General features: G+C 44.2%; 1 protein-coding gene across 1 annotated transcript in view; it reads left to right on the top strand.

Moving 5' to 3' along the window:
• Positions 1 to 2268: 2268 nt before the first annotated feature.
• The window catches only part of LOC108627136 (uncharacterized), a 192452-nt gene continuing 184184 nt past the window's right edge, over positions 2269 to 10536 (top strand). The window contains exon 1 of the mRNA XM_018028217.2: positions 2269 to 3209. The gene's annotated coding sequence lies outside the window, so the exon portion shown is untranslated. The remainder of the gene's footprint in view (positions 3210 to 10536) is intronic.

The following is a 10536-nucleotide window of genomic DNA, read 5'->3' as shown; positions in this document are numbered from 1 at the left end:
TAGAATTCTCATTCGTTCATCCATACTCTTACAATATACGTTCATATCGTACATATTATTTAGAAAACGTTTCAAAACTTACGAGGGCGGTGGGGGAGGTTGGATGTAAGCGACATTTCAAGAGACAAGGGAATATCGCGCGAAGATATTTGCGAGACCGTTTCAATCCTGGCCACGCTGTTCAAGTTTTTATTTCGCGGCCCGAAGCGACGAGAACCCGTGAAGAAAGCGGTGCACATAAGAACGTACAATGTATTTTCACCCTATCGGCTGCAGTCCTCTCACGGCGTGTCGATATCCTCCTGTCCAAAGCCTTTGACCTCAAGAATTGCCGTTCGCTTTTAAACTTCCTCCCAGCCCGTTCCTTTTCGACACCGTACTGATTTTCTCCTCCCTACCCTTACGTCTCCGCAGATTTTCACGACGAACATCGAACGGAGCACGATTAATAAACATGTGACGTAAAAAATTGCAGAAACGTACTTTCGAAGTTGCAAGCTTCTTACATATATAATTAATAACAAAGTGCATTTCTCATTCCCTACTAATTGACCTGATTGCTTCTATCGAGCAAGCGAACACGAGGCAACTTTAATTAAATAGATCTATCTAACCAATTCATTCGGAGTCTGAGTGGATCCGAAGACTACGAGGAGGAAAAATATGAAGAACGCGTTTTTGATACTCTGCTTCACAGTCAATGGATCGGGTGAATGATTCACGTATAACTGAGCGCGGTGCACGCGACATTCCATTATGCAATTGGCGAATTTAGGTTTCCGCGGTGGCCCCGTTCTGGCAAGATGCATTCCCGGCCAGTCACTTCGGCTATCTGTGTTGCGCAATGAGCGACATAAATCACGTTTGCGCGATTCGGATACGCGCGATATATCAATGACAGGATGCATGAAAAAAGAGAAAGAAAGAAGGGACGGAAGGAAGGAACAGCATCCGCGGAGCCATGGCAACGTACCAAAACCAGCCGCGAGCTGTTCTTCGCCGCGAGTTTAAAGCAAAACGCGGCGATACCGTATGCATAAATAACAACGCGAGACGAGAATTAAAATTTATCACCCGAATTTCAATCGTCTCGCTGAAAAATACAAGATTAACGAATTCGACGTGCATTTGTGATCAACCGTACTGTCTCGCTCGTCCTGAATAGAAATGAGACGTTGCAGGACCACGAATAAACAGATGAAAATCAAGCACCATGATTCTGTTACATGATAATTGTTTCTGTTCTTTGAAGTAAAATGATCGAATCTATCCATGATTAACTAGTGTTGATTTGACACATTACACGATTTACAGTGATCTTTCAATTGATCGTGAGGCGAGCACCTACGGAATATTTGTCAGATTTTTTGATAAACAAGTAGGAGACCGTTACTCTTGAACGAAATCAATAAGAAGATTGATCCGTTGTCGAGAGTAACTCGTTTTTTAAATTGGCTGGAGTGAACGAGCCTTAAAATCGCCGAAAGTAGGGAGCGAAAGAAGGGTGCAAGGTACCTGGGAGAGGGTCAGCTCCTAGAGCTGTACGGTACTGTTCGAGAGGGTAAAAGAAGAAAGGCGGAAAAGAAGGATGGAGAAACGTGGAAGGGTAGAGAAATGTAGGCAGGGGATAGCAAAATCGTGGGACCGAGAGAGAGGGTAAAAGCATAAGGTGGAGGAACAGGGAAAGCGAGAACACGCATGCTGGGTAGTAGGGTTCTGCAGCGATGGGTTTGAGAAGCTTCAAACTTCATTTCAAGTTATTTCGTACCTCGTCTTCATCAACTTACTTTGTACCGAACATTAAGCACTGCCTGATAACGATAAAAAGTAACAATCTGCTGTTTTACATTTTAAACTCCTCATTAAAGTTTGTGCTTTTCTATTTCTGAGAGGTCAGCAACAGCGCGTGCACATTAATAAATAGAAGAAGCGATCTGTTAATTAAACGCATTGCTGAAAGAAGAAGTTTCTGAATTTTAATCCTTGTTCTAAATTCGCGAAGATCGAGGGGAGACGATGCTGCAGCCGGGCTTTAAAGCTCGGGCGCGTATTTGAGACTGAGCATTCGTACTTACCAGCAAATTGCACGAAAACTTGCGACAGAGGGAATATCGAATGGCCATCGCTAGCCGGGGATGTTCGAGAGGGGAAGCGCAAGGCCGTCGAGGGTTGGTAACGCCAACTCCGAAGCGTGGCTCCTCCGGGTGGGGGTGGTCGGTACCTCGAACGACTGCGTTGGTCTCCCCGCCGCGCTCAGTCCGACCCGGACCTTCGTGGGAGACGCGTCTGTCTTCCGTGATCGCGTCGCACCGGTACGCATGTTGTCATCATTGCACAGCAACCGTTGACCCCTAGTAGCACGCGAATTCTCTTCGGATCTCGCGAGTTACGAATACGCAACGGGGGAGAGCAAGAGAAAGAGAGAGAGAGAAGAGGAGTTTGCATCAACGTCGAGTACGACGTATACAAGGACGGTGACCGCGTCGCACGAGGCTCAACAGTGAGAGGGAGAGAGGGAGGGAGAAAGTGCGTGGACAAAGGAGAGAGGAGAGGAGAGGAGAGGAACGCGAAGAAAAAGCTCTTTCTCTTGCTCTTTCTCTCTCTATACCTCACCGGCTTTCCACACGAATCGATACCACGCGACCGTCGTCGTCGTCGTCGTCTTCTTCGTCGCCCGCCGGTCGTTCCTCTCTCTCAACCTCTTCTCGACCGCGAGTGCTCCGTTTTTTTGCCCGCCGCTGGACCTCGTGCGCGTCCTTCCACGAAATTCGACCGCAAGGTCGCCCCGAGGACCGTGACAGTACTCACTACGCTGATCTCCATTTTCGTTACGATCGATACGTCGATCGATGCGGTTGGTGGAACGATACGAGATCGATAATCGAAGAGGTAATGGCGATCGTTGTTCGGACAGAGAAGTAAAGTTCGGAAAAGGTGAGCCGTGTTTTATAGTGCGAAGCCGAGATCTTTGAAAGGAAACGTTCCCTCTCGCGTACGCAGTGTTTTGTTTATTCGTGAACCGGTCACAGGATTGTAGTGCGTATGTCCCTATGTGCCACGTGACGTTTGTTTATTTTTGGTGCTTTTTATCGTCGCTCGGCCAACGGTAATCTTACTACGCTTCACACCACAGATACGATTTCGGCTTCCGGAATTGACCTTCGACAAGCCAGGTGTTCGTCGACTTTCACCACGCGTATCTTCGAAGAGTAAGTAAACACACTCCACTTTCTATTTGTAAACAACGCTTGTTATATCCGTTGCGGTTGCTTTCTACGCCGATCCCGGCACCAATTTTACTCCGAAATTATCGCCCTTGTAAATTAGTCGTTTGGCGACTACCCAAACGGTCTCCAAGTGTTAATTCGACTGTACGTTTTCATTAGTATCCCTCGTTAAGTCGTGAATCCCGCTATAATTCTTTCCATCCACTTGTTAAACGAATCGAACATTTCCTCTTGTTAATATTCCTTCGATAGATATGAAACCGTTGAACTGAACATCCGATGTAACGAAACTTATATAAAGAAAACTTCAAATGTGGACAATTTTTGTCATTATTGTTTAAGCATTGTTTCACACAGGTATTTGATTTCAGATCATGTTATACTAATCGGGATCGGGATTAATTGTTTCACTGATTCCAAGCGAGATAACTCTTAGTAGCGGGGATGAAAAAGTCGTACCGTTGAATCTTCTCACTTTATCGAAGGAATACTGTATATTCAGTATAAATTATCAATCAAGTTTTTGTGCGAATCGATGAGATTAAATTAGTACATTCATCGAATCATGTAATGATTGATAGAACAACTGTATATAGAACGTCAAATCTGAATCAATAGTTTCAAACGTTTCCTTATTTATTACATGGTATATGTATAATTTTTTGAGTTACATCACGTTGAGTATGCGTCAAACATAATGTAAAATTCTTGAAGAGAAGGAATAATGGCGGGATTTTTAACGGGTGTTTAATAGTTAGACGATGCATTTTTTATTGCAAGATATTTTTATCGCTTTGCCGTTGTTCTATGCGCGTAACAAAGCCCTGACAGAGAGCCGGCGGCAGCGACTTTGTGGATCGTTCACACGGCGAGATGTTTTGTTCCGCAGCCGAGGAATTAATCGATCGTAAAGAGGCTAATGCGAACGATACGCCAGCCATCCGTGCACGGGGAACATTTGACAAAGGAGAGCGTATATCGAATGCGGGTGTATTCTCTGTCCCACTAGCCAGGCCACTTGCGCGCTCTCTTATCGTCCGACAAAAGACGCGTCGTCGTTCCCCTAAGTAAATGTTATTCCTTCGACTCGATCCTTTTGACTCCATTTTCGCCTTACCTATCTTTACTTGCCTTCTTCTCATGTTTATGGTAGAGTTAGCTTCACGTCACCGACGTTGCTTTCGTTAACGAGTAACGATTCCCCAAAACTTTTTCTAATAATTGCAAGTGTCCTTTCATCTCGACGAAAGTTGCAGCGATTCTGCAGAATTTTGTAAGCAGCGTCTAAGTATTAATTGCAAGTGGCTTCCTTTTACGCGGAGTATAAAAGGATCTGGCAGGATTGCTCGGTTCTCCTCTGGCTAGTGATAGAAATAGAAATGAAATTGGAGTCTGGCGGTCGTTTCTGAGCGGTCGATTCTCGGAGGCAATTTTTAGAGCGCGATCGAAAAGTCGATGTAACGAGTTCTCTTTAGTTGGACGTTTCCTTAAGGAATCTCAAAGGCGATTCCCGCGAAGCCAAATTAAACGGACGCATCGATTCAAACACCCAATATCGTAGATTAACATTTCTCTTAGAAAAAGAGAGACGACTGCGTTACGATAGAGACAGAGAGAGAGAGGATAGAGCTTAAAGGGTGGAATTGAAAAATCGATTTCGAGCGTTAATAAAAGATTCGACGTCGAACGTTAGACGGAAAAAATATAGGGTACAGAATCTGCAATTTCGCTCTCAGGATTCTCGAGCTCTCCGACGTCTCATTAGATTTTATCGTAGGCGGGGGTCTATAGTCGAGGATACTTGAGACTTTATTCTCGGCCATAGCCACTGAAAGTTACATACTTTTCAAAAGTCTCGCCGGATTCTATTGCTTCCACGACAAACTGTCCTATTCGGTAACATTATTACAAAAATGGGAATGTTACGTTTTTGCGATTGACCCATAAATACCCTAATGATCTGTAAGATACTGATGGAACGATCAATGGCGAAACGCCGTACGGTAATTTGATTGTTAAGGCTCCTGATAATTAAACATTATCAATTCGATTGAATCGCGTAAGAAGATTTTTTCAGTAATATTGTTGAAATTCGCGGCATATTATCGTTGTATTTTAATGGGGTAGGATATACAGCGTAAACCTCTATTTATGCTCCACCGCAGAGTGCGGCATTGTCGAAAGTACAATGCCGCCACGCGAACCTGCCACGCGTATTGTAAATGAAATCTTCGTGAATCCTTTCTTCGGAACCAGCTTTTTTCGGCACCATTGTCCTTTCCTTTTTGCAGCTACGCGAAAACTAGAAAATATGTAGTGCCCTCGTCTCGGGAAAAACATAACTCTCAAAGTTTCTTCTAAATGCATACGAGTTTCCTTTCTCTCCGTTTCGAAAGTAATGCATACAGAAATAAGATAATTCATCCGAAAATCGTGTTCAGAGAACAATTCGATAGAACGTATTTCTGGCGAGGGATACAGGGCTATTTTTTGCGATCCTGTTTGTTCTCGTGGCGGATGAGGTCTGAGCCGAGGTGTATTTATTTTTAACCGTGAACCAGAAACAACGGGAGGCGGGGGACGGAACTTTGCCTTATTGTTGGATTCCGTCAAGTTTGTTCGCAACTACGCACCAAGATATAGAAAGTTTCCTGCACGCCGGTGTACTTTAGCGCGCTTAGCACGCCAAGACAATATTGACTCGTTCGTGTCTCTCCCCCGAGATGCTCCGGCAACTTTATTTTCAAGGGCTTCCGTTATCGGTGAAAATCGCTGGATTAACCGTCCTCGCGACTGTTGTTTTCCCGATTGCCAATCGATCTCTCTTCCTCCCGCCACTCGTGTTTAGCCGTTTCGCTTATTTTTTTTCTGCGACGACGCACGCGAGAAATCGATCAGCTTCCGTGAACTCTCTCGTTATCTGTTCATCGGTACGTTTTTTTTAACGAGGAACGAACTACCCCTATTGCTTTCCACGGTACGCGCACTTCTTAACAACGAGAACGGAAACGAGTTTCGAGGGAAAGAAATAATCTCGTGTATTCCAGTCACGAAGAATCTGTCCCGCTTTCGGAAACCGTTCATTGTGTACGTTCCGAGCAATACCGTTGTAACGAAAGTTTCGCAATTTTCGAGAATGCTGCATCGCTGCAGCTATTCTAAAAGCGAACTTCGCCCGAGCATTCCCATTGTCCGAGTTCTCGTTTTATAACGATCTCAAAAACTTTATCTAGTGTTAATAAACCCTCAGCTTAACGCATCCCGCCGGCGCAACTGTTGCGTCATTTCGCTAATAATAACTGGAACAGTATCACGTGAAATAACTTGTTATTTACTCATTTTCTTAAAACGTGCCGCACATCATCTCATTACATGATACAAAATATATTTCTGCCAGAAGTAGCGATGAAATCGGTGATTAATCGATCATTTTAAATGACGTTTCTTATTGATTCTTTTTGCACGATGTACTGAAGGGATCTCTGAATTTGTTAATGAAGTGATCCATCAAAGCGTTCGGATATTTACTATGCGTGGTCAAACCTTTTGCGTAACGACGAGTGACCAAGGGTCTTTTCGAAAAAAAAAAATGAATTCGGTACGGTTACGGGACACGCTTATTTAAATACCAAATAGACCATTCCCGCGAGTCTCGTGGTCTGTGATTTTCGTTTCGTCGAGGGTTCACCCCTTGCAAAGGAAGAGAGGGAGGCAGGCCGGTGCGCCCTCAAACGAGGCATAAAATCGGAGATGAGTCTGTCGTCGCAAAACGAGTAGGGGGTTGCAAAACAGTTTCGAGGGGCGACCGGGCATTAATCAATCCAAAAGAATCGCGAGATATCCCACAGCATGCTGCCATTCATTCGCATATGGACAGGACACACAGAGTAGATCGCAGGAAAGCATTTTCATAGATCATTTATTAATTAGTTTTATTTACAGAGTCTCTAACGTTTTCTATGACAATCGCATGGAAATCAGAAAAAAGGTCACAAAGTAAAGTTTGGAATTTTTATTGTTCGCGAATGACCTTTTAGCTATTTTTGAAATTTCATGCAGTTCGAATATGGAAATGAAAGAAAAATTGCGAGGCACAAAGGATCGGGAGCGTTTCTAAATAATTGAAAGCAACAGCGGGTGGCGTTCATCTCGTACGATAAAATCGTTCCCGTGTTCGGTTTGAAAAAAAATGCACCGCCAAAAATCAATTTGGTTTTTCGCGATAACGGCGAAGAACGAACGTGCGTATGTACAAAACTCCTGCGTCTTTCGCCCCCCTCTCCCTCCCTCGATTCGAGTGCCGCCCACTGCGAGCCGCGGGACGTGCGATAACAATGGGGCTGTTTTTACGAGCGTCGTCGTCGTTCGGTTCTATCGCTGGACCCTCGACACACGAATTAATAACCGTTTCAAACCGCTCTGGAATTAAAATATCCTTGCCGGGGGTTTGGCGCGAGCGACAAATCCACAGAGAGGGCGGACGGGGGAGAGGGTGGCCGCGCGTGGATTGTCCGCAAGAATTAATCACTCGTCCAATCTGCGCGAAATCACGCCATGTAATCACCACGAGGTTTGTTATTAGCGGTCCGCAGCGCGTAAAGTACGTACACACGCCTACGAATTTTAAAAGTTTCCGAAAATATGGCCCGGGTATCGCGCCGCTTTTTTCCTCTCGAAATTTGTTGTTTCGGGGGTAAAAAATGTCAACGTACCCTTTGTCCGAAAATATGTTCCACGATGTAATCGGTGCTCGTTTGTCTTGAAAAATTGTTCGATCGGAGCTCGCCACCTCGGATACCTCGATGAAATATCGAGGGCGAATCGCCGCGCAGATCGCATCTGAATCCTGCAATTACTTTTGGCAACGCGACCGTAAAACGTTAACCGATGGCTTTGATAGACGTTCCTTTTTTTATAAACCGAAGACAGTTCGTCTAAATTGAGCTAACATCAATTTCATGTTGGACGGGTTTTAATTTAAGAGAGACACGTATGCAATGTGTCTCGGTGAGCGATAATTTTGATAATCCAAAGGCAAAGTTCATCGAAACTGAAGTGAAATCGATTTAAAGTTGAAGAGGGACGGGTTTTAATTTAAGAGAAACACGCGTGCAAAGCGTCTCGGTGAGAGGAAGGGGAGGTGTGCGGGGGGGGGGGGTAAAAAAGGAAGGTGGACTAAGATAGATAAGACCTCGTTACGGATTCCGGCAGCGTGCGCGGCAGGACGTCCTCATTGCCCGAAGTGTCCTGCAAGATACGAAATAATGTCGGTGCGCATCCCGAGATACAAGGATAACTTATCCCGTCCACGCCCCGTGGAATTCTCTTCGTATCTCTTCTCCTCGCGCACCCTATCTCTGCTTCCGTGACCTCGCCTCGTGCTTCCAATCTCCAATGCTCACGACAAATCTCTCTCTCGCCTCTCTTTTCTCCTCTTGTTCGTTTAGCTTCGATTCACATCGAAGGCGCCGAATCTATAAACGTGTTCGAGAATTCGGTCGGAATTAGGAATTGCCTTGAATTTCAAGCTATTACAATGTTTATAAAAAATCTGATTTTTTCATAAAATAGACTCGTTGTACACGTCATACGATTTTGATAAGACGGATGATTGTGTTATTTCTTGAGAGATACAAGAATTTCTGTGAAACGCGATTCCTCGACAATTACTCAGTTCCATTTAGCGAACCATTTGCGATTCGGGATTTTCTAATCTCCTCGCGGCAGGAGCCTCATCGAACATTTACACTTGTACTAAAAGTGTAGTCGCCGTTATCCAGAGGATTCCGTTATCTTCAGCGACAGACGGAACCGGTTCACTTAATTAACAGCTTGTCTCCTGATAACGGAGCGCGGGAACCTGTTCTTTGACAGCGCGCTTTGGGTAGACGACTAATTACAGGCCCGAGAAATAGTAGACGATTTAATTTATCCATTCCAGTGACTCCGTTTAATTATCTTACGCAATAATGTGCAGCTCCTCAGTAGCGAATACGTAAGTCGAAGTACTCCCAGCAAAAACCTGATAGTTTCCATCGAGATCCACGTAGTCTAGTTCAGCTAATAAAAACTGTAGTAAAAAGTCCAATCTTTGTACCAATTAGATAGGATATGTAATTTTATTGTGCATTCGTTTTAATGAAATCAGTGAATTCATTCAGAAATTGTCAGGGTGATTCATTAGCGGCAATCACGCTTATGTTAAATGGACAGAATAGATGAGTTAACGAGTATGCTTGTATAAAAATGGACAACAATGGTTCGAACTTTGATTGGAACCGGTCGCATTGTCATGTTGGATTAAAGAACGAATGAGCTTCCACCCCCGAATGGGAATGACAAAACTCGAAGCGTGTCGCTCGTTTCACCGACAGTTTGATAAGGGTTTCTCTCTAGCTTTCCTGCATCACGTTCTCGTCACGCGACGTTCCCTCCAAGACTTTCCACGGTGTATCGCAGTTCGGGAACTGGGTTTAGATGCACTGCCGCTTAAAAGCATGTGGAAGTAATGAAATCATTGAACCTTACTCAGTAAACACATTTACTAGAAGGATAGATTCAATGAATGATCTCTGTCGTCTAATGAAATCACACAGTATGTTTTGACAAAATTATTAAGTAAAATGTTATATGGTAGTCGTTATTGAGAGACTCTGTACTTTTGGGCGGCAGTGCAGATATGGACGGAGCAATCGAAGATGTCAGAACCAAGTTTCCACTCCCGTCTCGCGGGTCGCTTGGAAACTTTGCCATCCCCGTCGTGAGAGAGGGTTAAGACAAAAAGATGGAAATAAAAAAAATAGAAGGTCAAAACGAATTATGGTTTCGAAGGGGCGCGGCAGGTAGCGCCGATGAAAAATTCACGTCGACGATAACTCGAACGTTGCATTTTTCATAGAGCCTCTGAAACTTTCTTATCCGTTGCTTATATCCGGTGTAGTTCACCGCCCGAAACAACCACGTGCCTCTGAAGGCTGATAAAGGCCTGCAACCCCGACTTGCTTCGCTTTTAATTCTTGTTATTCACTCCGATTGTTTTCTTGTTAATGGATTAAACAAGATTTAACAAAAAATCTCGATTCAGGTTCTTAACACTTTCGCTACGGACACCGACTATAGTCGGCGGCCGCGCGACGTGCTGTGTTGTACGGGTGCCGACTATAATCGGCGTCCGAATATCTTTTGAATCTAATTACTGAACTAAATCCTGCATGTTTTACATACGAAATAAGAATCTTCCATTTTTTTCTATTTGGATGGTAAATAAACAATACAACAATACAATACAAGTATTTGTAAGGTACAAAAC

The sequence above is a fragment of the Ceratina calcarata genome, unplaced genomic scaffold (assembly GCF_001652005.2).
Source record: "Ceratina calcarata isolate Rehan_Ccalc_2016 unplaced genomic scaffold, ASM165200v1 scaffold44, whole genome shotgun sequence".
Classification (NCBI taxonomy): domain Eukaryota; kingdom Metazoa; phylum Arthropoda; class Insecta; order Hymenoptera; family Apidae; genus Ceratina; species Ceratina calcarata.
This window is presented reverse-complemented; position numbering and strand designations above follow the sequence as displayed.